This window comes from Hemitrygon akajei, chromosome 1 (genome assembly GCF_048418815.1).
Source record: "Hemitrygon akajei chromosome 1, sHemAka1.3, whole genome shotgun sequence".
NCBI lineage: Eukaryota > Metazoa > Chordata > Chondrichthyes > Myliobatiformes > Dasyatidae > Hemitrygon > Hemitrygon akajei.
In genome coordinates, this window is record NC_133124.1 from 116,133,787 (window position 1) to 116,146,382 (window position 12,596).

Sequence of the window (12,596 nt, forward strand, 5' to 3'; positions counted from 1 at the left end):
CTTTATAGACGGCGGTGGGAACTGAATCGTAATTGGTGATCATTGGTGCTGTAAAGCATTGTGCTAACTGCTAACCTACCGTGCTGCCCAATTGATCCGTATGGATGGCACAAAAAACAAAGTTTTGCCTTATACCTCAGTACATGTGACAAAAATAAATCAGTTTACCAATTACCAAGCAGCAATTTACCAATGAAGTAAAGGATCATGATAAAACCTTACAAATTAAGAACAAGAAGTGGTTAAGTGGATGAGGGATATGAATTTTAAAATTCCTTGTCCTAAGGAATTGCGGATGTCTTAATCTCTGTGTAAACTGGCAGAGATTACCATTCCTTCAAGAGTTTATGTGTTGAGCTCAAATTGCATTGTCAGAGTAGCCAAGGAAGTCTATCGATACTTACTGTTGGTATATGGAGGCAGAACTATTCCTGCCTACATCCTGCAGCACAGAACAAGGATGGAAGGGAAATGGGGAGCTAATGAATGTTTAGTGATGCAAAGTAATAAGAAACATTTTCTTGAATCAATAATTATAAATGATCAGATTTTGCAAGTCTTGTTGTGAATAAGCCAAGAATACTTGATTGATTAAATACAGCCTGGGCAAACTGTTGAATAACCTAAATCGAAGGGATTAAATTAAAGCAGCTTAACATACAGGGGTTACAGTCAGGCATATATCATGATAAAGTTCCAAGATTTACAGTACGTTAAGTCAAGTTGAGTTTATAGTCATGTGCACAACTACGGTTGAAGTATAGGGACATTGAAAAACTTGCTTACAGCTTTATCATAGGCACACAGAATAAGGCTATGTCCACACTAGCCCGGATAATTTTGAAGATGCTGATCTCGCGTAGAAACGATAGGCGTCCACACCAAGCGTTTTTGGAAATACCTCCGTCCACATTAAAGTGAACAGAAAGTAAATAGTTTAGTGCAACTAGCACTTCATAAGTTGTTGCAGGGAGTTCAGGAGTCTCACAGCCTGGGGGAAGAAGCTGTTTCCTATCCTAACAGTCCTTGTCCTATTGCTACGGTACCTTCTGCCTGATGGTAGGGGATCAAAGAGACTGTGGGACAAACAGGAGGGATCATCGATAACGCCAAGTGCCCTCCCTATGCAACACTCCTGATAAATATCTCCGATGGGTGGAAGAGAGAACCCGAAGATCCTCTCAGTAATCCTTGCGATATTTTGTAGAGTCTTACGGTCAGATACCTTGCAATTCCCGTACCAGACAATAATACAGCTGGTCAGGACACTCTCAATGGTGCTCTTATAAAAATGAATTAAAATAGGGAAGTGAAGCCTCACTTGCCTCATTTCCCCAGGAAGTGGAGATGCTGCTGTGCTTTCTTGACTAAAGAGGTGGCATTGAGGGACAGTGTGAGACCATCCGTGCACTCCTAGAAGTTTGATGCTCCCAACTCGCTCCATGCAGGAGCCATGTACGTGTAGTAAGGAGGCTGCACCTTTCTGAAGTCCATAATCATCTCTTTAGTCTCGTCCATGTTGAGACTCAAGTTGTGTTTGCACCATTCTACCAGCAGTTCCACCTCTTCCCTGCATGCTGTCTTGTCATCATTGCTGATGAAGCCAACCACTGTCGTGTCATCAGTGACCTTGATGATTTGGTTTGAACTGGATCTAGCACTATAGTTATGCCTCAGTAGCATGAACAGCAGTCGGCTGAGTCTGCAGCTCTAGGGACATTAGTGCTCAGTGTGATGGAACTAGAATTGTAGCTGCCAATGCAGACAGACTGTGGCTTTTCTATCAAGAAGTCTAACATCCTGTTGCAGAGAGATGTGTTGAAAGCCAGTGAGGACAGTCTACCCACAGTGAGCTGAAGTTGATAAAGAGCATCCTGGCAGATGAGGCACTGTTTTTCAGATTGGACAGGACAGAGTGGAAGGCAGAGACTATGGAATTGCCAGTGGACCAATCTGCGTGGTAAGCAAATTGGAAAGTGTGGAAAGGTGCCGTGGGATCTCATGTTTCTGTACCTCCTGTCTTTCCGTCAGAATAGGGCATGGTCTAGAAAGTGGTGATCCCTGATGATACATCTCCGCCATCCATCAGGGAAAAGGTTGAATTTGCCCTTTAGTCTTGGCTAAATGTCACGGATATCTCCATTGCAATTCCATGCCTGGACAAGGCAGGTAACTGCAGTTGTCTTGGCCAAGCAGGATGGAATGTTGCCTATTAAGGGGAGAGGGACTGTGGGATTGTGATGTCGGTGGGGGGACTTTTGGGCCTGTTCAAAGCAGATGTTTGCACAGAAGGAACAGAGAGTATCATTCCAGAACAGTTATCATTTCTATTATTGGCTTTTTTAAAAATATCTCGACGAAAAGTTTGAAGTGCAATCAATGTTGAAATCCAGAATAATAGCATCACTAAACAATGTGGTATGATTTTCATCCACAACATGTTAGAAACCACATAACCTGTTTTAGGGATACCAAAAAAACCCCCCCAAATATCAGAAAGAATGATTCTGTTGTTCTCCAAAATAATGTGTGGGATTAATCAGCGCAAAATATACCTCAGTCCTCAGCCTTAAACGTACTCAACTCTTGGAGTTTGAGAGTTCCAAAGATTCACAAACAACTAAGTGGAAAGTGAAATACAGATGCTTAATCAGAGTCCACCCATCTCCCCACCCTCTCCAGATGTATGTTTACTCCTCATTCCAAACCCTCTGAACCCATTACTGGCAGTGCCTTAATTCTAAAGCTGCTCTCCTAGGTCTCCAATCCCTCTGTGATCTTGCTCTCTCCTCTCTTACTATCCATCTTCAGCCCTGTACCTCGCAACGCACCAATGCCACATAAACTCTGAGCTCTCGAACGTACCTAATTTAACGGCCCCAGTAATGTAATTTAATGTGGCAAACATCAAAGCACTTGAGTCCCTTTCATCAGCCTCAGTATCTCTCTTCTTCAAACTCCTCGAAATTAAGTCCTACCATTATTCTAACCTCTCCTTACAATGTGCGATGTCAGAGTTTCTGTTTGATTAACAACTCCAATGAATCAATTTGGTGCTTGTAGCAAAGTACTGTGCTGTTACATCCAAAATGTGGTTGCTGTTTCAACACAGAAAATGCAGCTATTTGTGCAAGAAAGTTCCTGCAGTAATCAACTAATAATCAACTATGTGCACACCATTGGCCACATCTTCTCCTCCCCAGCCCTCTTGACTACTCCCTCCACAACTCCCTGGTCCACTCATCCCTCCCCACCCACCACTCCCTAACCCAGGGTAATTTCCTCTGCAAGCACAGGAGCCCCCTACATCTGCACTCATACCTCATTCTAGGGCAGGTGTTCTCCACTTGGGGTCCACGAACTTGGACGAGAAAAAGAATTACTTCTTTCTTTTCAGTAACCTTTAACTGAAATTTAGCATTTCCTTCAAATATAAATGTAGGCTCCAAACCACAGTCGTTTTAGCAGTACCTGTGACTTTGTCACCAATAGAAATCACAGATGTTATCATATCACATTGCAGTTGTTCAAATATCTCAAAATAACATTTACAGCATGCTCATCACTACTTCAAAATTACAGTAGCGTGTTCGCAGTCCTCCCGTCTGCACGTGGCGACGTAGCTGGCCAACTACCGGGTAGCCCTGTGCCTAGCCGTCGTTCATCCACCGAACGGCCAGCCATCTCCATTGCTCTTCATAATTCCATATCTACTATTGCATGTTGATCGATGCGTGGGAGGAGGTCAGTCATTTTTATTGTTTGTCAAAGTTTTACAAAACAGGACAATCAAATGGGAATTCTTAACTGCACAAGGAAGAGTTAAGTTTTTTTGTAATATGGATAGGTTACGAGTCTAGACCAGGCAAGCTCAAGCACATCAGACAGTTGGAATAACTGCTGAATTGTGTTATTTAAAGTAACATCTTATTATTGCTAACAGGTTGTGAAGTGATACAGGTCATGCACCATATTGCAAGTTCTGTGAGCCAGCAGAGCTTCTTCCCTTTTTTTTGGTTTTTCTCTTCTTACTTTTTGTACAGTGTCTGTGTTATGAAGTAAAGAAGTGCACTCGCAGTATGTTTTACAAGTGGCATTCATGTATCATTATTCCATGAAAATAATGCACATTTTAAAAATAACTTTGTGAGAATGCCGTGAATGATATCAGAAATGAGAACCGTTATTTCTCGGAAGGCACTAAAAGCCACACGACTCCATACACAACTACAGTCGAATTCCAGGAAGACGCCTGAGCTACTGACGTAATTCTTGTGTCTATCCAAGTATCTAAAAGCCATTAAAAGTGTTAAATCTATACAAAAAAATATTGAGTGTCAAAAAAATGCCAATTGAATCAAATGTTTTCTTTTAGTGTTTTATTTATTTATTTATTTGTTTGTTTGTTTATTTATTTGTTTTTCCAGACCATTTTGTTGAAGGAAAGGAAGTATGATGAAAAATTTGGGACACTTCCAAAACTTGGATTTGCTATTTCACAAAAAAACCTTTTCTTGAAGCTTTCTATAAAGTTGCTTACCAGATTGCCAAACAAAAGAAGCCCCACACTATTGGAGAGACTTTAGTAAAGCCACGTGCACTGGAAACGGTCAAGCTGCTTTATGGACTGGAACAGAGAAAAAAAACTGAAAGCAGTTCCCTTATCAAATAACGTGATACGTCCAAGAATAGTTGATATTACTTTAAAATTTTGAAGCAGGTTATTGAGGAATTGGTAGCCTCACAATTCCCATTCAATATGCTACTGGATGAAACTACAGACGTCTTTCAATGTAGTCTGCTCCTTGTTTTTGTTCGTCAAGCGCATGGTGATCTGATCAAAGAAGAGTCCTTATTTTCTGAGTCCCTTTTGAAGCTTTGTAGCCGTCAAAAATTTGGAAATATTAAAGAGTTTTTTTTTGCCAAACAAAACTTTGACTGGAAAGAAAAACTTCATACTCTTTGCACAGATGGAGCTCCTGTGATGCTAAGTACTACATCTGGTTTTGCTGCTTTAGTGAAAAAGGAAGCTCTTCACATCCTCATCACTCATGGTTTTTTTTCACACAGACATGCACTAGCAACAAGGATTCTTCCAACAACCCTGACAGAAGTTTTATCAACAGTCATAAAAGTCATCAACTTTACTTGAAGCAGGTCTCAGAATGTATGCACTTTTAAAAGACTTTGTCAAGAAATGGGTGCAGAATACGAACTGCTTCTCTACCACACTGAAGTTCACTGGCTTTCAGGAGGACAAGTATTAAAGTGCTTCTTCAATCGAAGGACAGAAGTTTCACTTTTTCTGAAAGAGAAAGAAAACCCACTCTTGGAACAGTTTGAAAAAAAGGATTGTATCCATGGTTTGGCTTACCTGGAAAATATTTTTAACCATATGAATGAAATAAACCTTTAATTTCGAGGTCCAGAAGTCACCATTACGGATGCAACATCCCTGCAAATCTTTTCTGCACTCTTCCCAACTTAATGGTGTCTTTCCTATACCAGTGTGACCGAAACTTAACAGAATAATCGAGATGGAATCTCATCAACATCTGGTATAACTGCAACAGGTGGTGCTGCTGACAAATCGTTTCCAGGGACCTAGGTTTGAAACTGATCTGGGCCAGATGACCACAATGTTTTTCAAAGCACAGAACTTCTCAGAGGAGGCAACACCAGTGAGGGACATGGTGGCACAGCAGAGAACTGTTGCTTCTACGCTCCAGGGACCCGGGTTCAATCCTAACTTCAGGTGCTCTCAATGTGGAGTTTGCACATTCTCCCCATGTCCATCTTTGTTCCCTTGGGTGCTCCTGTTTTCTTCCACATCCCAAATATAAGTGAATTGGCCCCTTAGTGTAGCTCAAAGATAAAATAATCAAAGATGATTTGATGGGCAAGGAAATAAGAGGGGTAGTTAAAGCTTATGTGTTATAATATGCAAATAAAAGATGTTGAACTGATGCACCCACCTCTCTCCCGGGTGTGTAAATGTTCCCTTGGCTCTATTTTCAGAAAGTAGCAGGGTGCACTTCTCAAGAGTCTGAGGCCAGTGCTCAACAATAATATCCAGTAACTGGTCTGTCTGGTCAGCATCATACTGCTGTTTGTGGGATCCTGCCCTATGCAGAATGGTTTTGACATTTATAATATTAAAGCAATAACTGTACTTCAAAAAGTACTCAAGTGTTGGACATCCTAAACTGGGATATAAAAGATGCATCTTTGTAAGTAGGGCAACTAGTCCCAGTAAAGGTCAAAGAATCATTTCTGTAGTCCTGGCCCAATATCTATTCCCTGAAGCCACACCATAAAGCTAGATTATTCTGTATTGGCTGCAGTATGTGAGATCGTGCTGTTCACACATTTGGTACTATGTCTATTTTTGACCTACAGCATGCCATTTACACAATGAATGTGTGCTTTTGAGTTCCATACAGTCATCGCGGAGTTACTGTTAGCACACGTGTCCTATTTTTCACTTTGATCCACTCATCATGGTTGTTTGTGCTCCAGTTTGGGAAACCTGATCATTTGGTGTCACTACTGAGCACTCCTATTAGAAGGGCTGCCACAAGAAAGTAGCAGGATCCCTGCTCACACCACCCAGGCCATTCTCTCTTCTTGCTGTTGCCATCAGGAAGGAGGAACTGGAGCCTTAGGTTCCACACCACCAGGTTCAGGAACAGACATTATCCTTCAACCATCAGGCTCCTGAACCAGTGTGGATAACATCACTCACTTCAATTCTGAACTGATTTCACAACCTAGGACTCCTTTTCAAGGACTCTACATCTCATGTACTCAGTATTATTTATTTATTCGTGTATTTATTATCATTTGTAGTATTAGTAATAGTCTTCATTTGCACTTTGTTTGTTCATCAGTCTCTGTGTGTAGTTTTTCATTGATTCTATTGTATTGCTTTGTTCTACTGTGAATGTCTGTAAGAAAATGAACCTATGTAGTATAGTGTGACATATACATAATTTGATAATAAATTTATTTGAACTTTGAACTTCCTCCTCTTCCTTCTTTCTTCCCTCTCTCTCTAACCTTTCCTCTCCCCTTGGCCTGAAATGGCCAGTTTTGCAACAACCAGGCAACTGAAATAATTTTTAAAAAATCTGCCAACTGTTAACAGAGGCAAAATTTAATGCTTTGTTTGCACTTTCATCATCTCATTACACATAACTTGCACTCACTTGTGCAAGCCTCTACATTTTGGAAGTTACCTTCAGACTTCTGGCAACTTGATGGCTACACTCCACGGTTATGCTACGGCTCCATTGCAAGTAAACAGCGAGGCCCCTATCTTACTCATGATTAAAAAATACCAGTCTGTAATTCAGGGCACAAGAGAACAAACTGAACTAAGTACTGTTACGTTTTTTGGTCTGCTTTTGATCATCAAAGCTAAGACACTCAATTGCTCATTTTCTCTGTGCAGTCTATTCCTGCTATTAATCTTAAGTAATACTCATACTCCGGCAGAAATCTTTAGGTCACACATATCCAAACCAGCTCTTTGAGAAGACTTTTTTTATTAGCATTTCCCCCTATGTATTCTACCCATTGCATCCCTCAGGATTATTGTGAATCACAGTGCTGGTCCACCACTTTCTAGTTTAGCAGAGCCACTTTACCAGCATTGAAATTATTTTCTTCCTGGAATGACAAAGAAGGTGCTCTTCATTCCACAATGAAAGAATATCTGAAGTGTGGAATATCAAGTGGTACAGCCATCACGCAGGGAGGTCAGGAATTATTTATATAGTTTGAATTAACAATTATGTCTAAGATACTAAACTGAGGCTGTTGACATTGAATGAAGGGGGAGGCAGAATGTCTCTGTTCACTTTCCCCAGTGACCACAGCTATTACTTAGCTCTTGATAACCATCACAACTTGGTTACTATCTCATCACCTTTCATTACTGTGAGAGGAGTCTGCAGATGTTGGAATGCAGAGCAACAGGCAGTGTGCTGGAGGAGCTCAGGAGGACGTGCAACATCTGTGGGAGGAAGGAAACTTGACAGTTTAGTGCGAAAAGTCCTGATGCAGGGTTTCCTCCCACTGATTCTGCTAGAGCGCGCCGAGTCCCTTCAGCAGATTGTTTGCTGCAGCCTTCCTTGTGAGCTTGCTGTGCCTGAGCTCACTGCCACATCTTGTGCAGAGCACCTGTCAAGTGCACCACCAAAGTACACCAACTGTGAATTGGATGTGTTGTCATCACAAAAAAAAACTTTCTTCAGACCCAATGTAAATAAAAATGATATTCCTAGTATAACACAGGTCAAGACAGAATACATCACAAAGTTTCACTGGAGTTCATTGCTTTCCCTTAAATAAAACAAATCCAACACTCCATATTGTAAAAAAAAAACAAACTCTTGGAATTTCTTTGGGACATTGAACCAGATTATGAGTAAGCAAGAGGGGAAATATTATATGAAGATAGCAGTCTATGTGAATTTATGCTCACAGGATAATGCCATAAATAACCAATCTGGAGTCCTCCCAGAGCAGAATAGAAGCCATGTTCACATCCTGTGGCCACTAAGCGATTCCACATGGAAATGCAGATGTTTTATTTATGACGTTGAAATTTGCAACATGATCATTATGAGGTCAGATGTGAACAAAGCTGGCGGCAATGGTTCTATTGACATAACCTATTCTCATGTACATACTCAGCACTGGATTTAATCTCATACACAAGCAAAGCTTTCATACAGAAATTGGACCCAATCAAAGTCATTTTTAATAATTTGCACACAAAAGCAAAGCCATGCACAAGAGATTGGGCTAGTGATCATTTTATTTTATTGTCCTTTTAAGTTTGAGATGCATCGCAGAATAGGCCCTTCCAGCCTTTCGAGCCACGCCGCCCAGCAACCCCCTGATTTAATCCAAGCCTAATCACAGGACAATTTACAATGACTAATTATCTCACCAACCCCCGGTACGTTTTTGGACTGTGGGACAAAACCAGCACACCCACACAATCACAGGGAGAACATACAAACTCCTTCGAGGCAGCAGTGGGAATTGAACCCGGGTCGTCTGTACTGTAAAGCATTGTGCTAACCACTATGCTACCATGCCACTCCTGGTTCCATGCCATTTAGCATCATGAAACTGGCATTTGGACTTTTGAGTACAATTCACATCAGTACACCTGAAGCTTGTCGCATCTAATGATGGCTTCTGGTATGCAGTAAGACTGTCCACGATAGCACAACCTTCAACCTGTGTTTAAAACAGACTGTAAATCAAGGAGCGAACTATCAGCAGATTGACTATGCTCTCTGTACCTGGACAGGAAAGGAATGGAGGGTTATGGGCTGAATGTAGGTCGGTGGGACTAGGTGAGAGTAAGCATTCGACACGGACTAGAAGGGCTGAGATGGCCTGTTTCCGTGCTGTAATTGTTATATGGTTTATAATGGACAATAAGTAAATATGGAATTATTACAGTTCTGTTTGCCTGCTCAGCTTTCATAGAACTGACAATACACAGGCTTGCAGGTTTAACGCCAATTCATGCTTGATGGTTGGCATGGACTTGTTATAGGCCTAACAGCCTGTTTCTGTCTGGCATGACTTTTCAAGTTAATCAGGTCAAGTCAATTCACTTTTATTGTCATTTTGACCATAACTGCTGGTACAGTACATAGTAAAAACGAGACAGCGTTTTTCAGGACCATGGTGTTACATGACACAGTACAAAAACTAGACTGAACTACGTAAAAAAAAAACACCACCACAGAGGAAGCGTCAGTTTTCACGTCAGTTTTGTGCATACAGACAGACAGTCTTGACTAGAGTACCTGTCTCTGGTGATTTTAGTTGTCCAATTGAGAATAAGGGATTAACCCTTTGGTCCCAATTTGTACTGAGGCATGTCTGTGTTAGCTCGTGATTTATGTCTGTCAGGAACAGCAAACCCTTACACTCACACTGTCTTTAAAGTGTAAAACGTGGAATGCGTATGATTGTCACAAACAAATCTGATGCCACAATGTCAATGTGGGGATAACAATATAACTGAGTGATAGCTCATGCAGTGAATGAGGTTTTAGGAGTGATCCTAAAGAGGAACAGACAGGCAGAGAACTGAAGGCATGAATCCAAAGACAGAGGGAGTAAATTCAGAGCGACACACACAAAATGCTGGAGGAATTCAGTAGGCCAGGAGGAATCTCTGGAAAAGGATAGACAGTTGACATTTCAGGCCGAAACCCTTCATGTATCCTGATGAAGGGTCTCGGCCCAAAACGTCAACTGTATACTACTTTCTATAGATGCTGCCTGGCTTGCTGAGTTCCTCTGGCATTTTGTGTGTGTTGCTTGGATTTCCAGTGTCTGCATATTTTCTCGTATTTGGATTAAATTCAGAGCCTGGAATTAGAGGAAAACTAAGATCCTTGGAGGTCAGAGGTCTGGAGAAGGTAGGTAGGCCAGTGTGCAAGAACAGGAGAGAATTCAAAAATTAGGTGTTTCTAGAGTGGGTCAGTGGAGACTGGTGAACAACAGTTTGCTGAAGGCTACTGCCTACCCATATCTGAGCCACACACTGATCAGATGATTCTACAATTCAAGGAATTTAAAAAAAAACTTTCTTTCAATACGCTATTCATGGTCAATATAAACAGCCACACGATAGTTATTTCATGACCACTCAACATTCAAGAGTTTGCTTGAACTATAAATATAAAACTCGAGCTACATTACAATTCCCAAGAGTAATTCTGCCAAAATATATTATTCTGAAATGAAAATATATACAAAACTTTAAATAGCAGATGCATCATTAAATTCAGGAAATCCTGACATTCTCAAGCTTGAGAGTGGTAATGTTTAGAGTACTGCCTGTTTGGTGGCCTAAACAAATTTACTGTTAAGGTCTAAGTTCCCTAAAAGGAGAACATTCGTCATGTTGATACTACAGCCAGAGTAAGCACCATGGGTTAGTGCTTTTTAAAGAAAAAATCCTTTAGTAAATATGCACATCTTGTAAGTATACCTTTGTTCAAACGCTCATGGAATTAATTCAAATACAGTGGAACTGTTCTAGTTCAAAAACACAACACTTTTGTCAAAGGAGTAATAGGTCCTTCAGCCCAACTCATTCATCCCAACTGTGTTGCCCAGTAAGCAAGTCTCATCTGCCTGCATTTGGCCAATAGCCCTCTACACTTCTCCTGTCCGTGTACAAATCAAGATGGCTTTTAGATTTTGCTAAAGTGCTTGCCCTCTATTTCTGACAGCTAATTTGCACCGGAGAAATCCAAAGATCATAAGCTTCTGGATGAAGAAATTCCCTATCTTTACCCTAAAGGGCAGCTCCTCATTTGCATTTACAACCAGGATTCCTATGCCTCCAAAATCCATTGTTAACTGGTGTCTGTAATGAAGCAAAATGGCAGCAACAGCTCTGCACTACTGAACTTCAGCTCAATAGAAGTCAAACAAGTTGTATTACAGAATTATTATTTCAATAGTATGAAATGCATACTATATTATATATTATTATATCATACATTTTGCATAACCATTACAGAATGAATTTTCCCATTTGGTTATCATTATTCTTTCTGTTATCCTTTCTCAGATTTTTGTTTCAATGTGATCGGCTCTTATTTCTCTCTGTAATGAAAAGAAGGTCACGAACCTCTCTCCTCTCTGAAATCAATCCTTTCACCACTTCTAAGGCAATCAGATCCTTCCTTGGTTTCAAAGACCGGAACTGCCCATTCCACTCCACCAGTGGTTTCACAAGTCAGCACAACACTGCAGCATCAGTGCAAAGTGTGAATATTTCTATCCGATCTTATCCATCCCTCCGGATTAGAATAAGATTGGAAATGTAATGTCTAAACACAGAACAAAGCCAAAAAAAAAATGAAATCCAAGGTAAGACACACAAAATGCTGGGGGAGCTCAGCAGGTCAAGCAGCATCTACCGAAATGTTCACAGTCAACGTTTTGGGCCGAGACACTCCTTCAGGATTGAGAAGGAAGGGGGAAAGACACTGCTGGGGGCGGGGCAGGTAAGGAGACTAACTGGAAGGTGATAGGTGAAGCCAGGTGGCTGGGAAAGGTCCAGGGCCGGAGAAGAAGGGATGTGATGGGAGCTGAGAGTGGGCCATACGAGAAAGGCAAGGGGGTGGGGGACACAGGGGAAAGTGATAGGCAGGTGAAAATAAATAAAAAGGCCAGAGTGGAGAATAGAGGAAGAGGGGAGGGGGGAGGAAAGATGGATTCTGCAGTGCAATTTTAAGTATAGACCTCTATCTCTTCTGTGCAGACTGGTATTTCTGAAGGAAAATAGTGTGCCGCTTCTCAGCAATGTAACAGTCTCAGGTATTCAGTTTGTAACAATAGTTGAGAGAGTCAATCTTTTAAAACATAACACTCTACCTATAAGCTGTTTACCAAATCACCTTTTGCCAAGGATGGTAGACTTTGTTATTTTTACATAGTCAAGGTCAAGATTATTATTCTATGCACACATCCATGTATATACAGGTGCAATGACAACTTGCTTGCAGCAGCACCGCATACCACATCTGCCAAAGTCAAAACAC

At 41.1% G+C, this 12,596-nt stretch overlaps 1 protein-coding gene across 4 annotated transcripts in view; it reads right to left on the bottom strand.

Moving 5' to 3' along the window:
- The window catches only part of znf516 (zinc finger protein 516), a 132,235-nt gene that overhangs the window by 63,913 nt on the left and 55,726 nt on the right, over window positions 1–12,596 (bottom strand). The gene's annotated exons all lie outside the window — the stretch shown is intronic.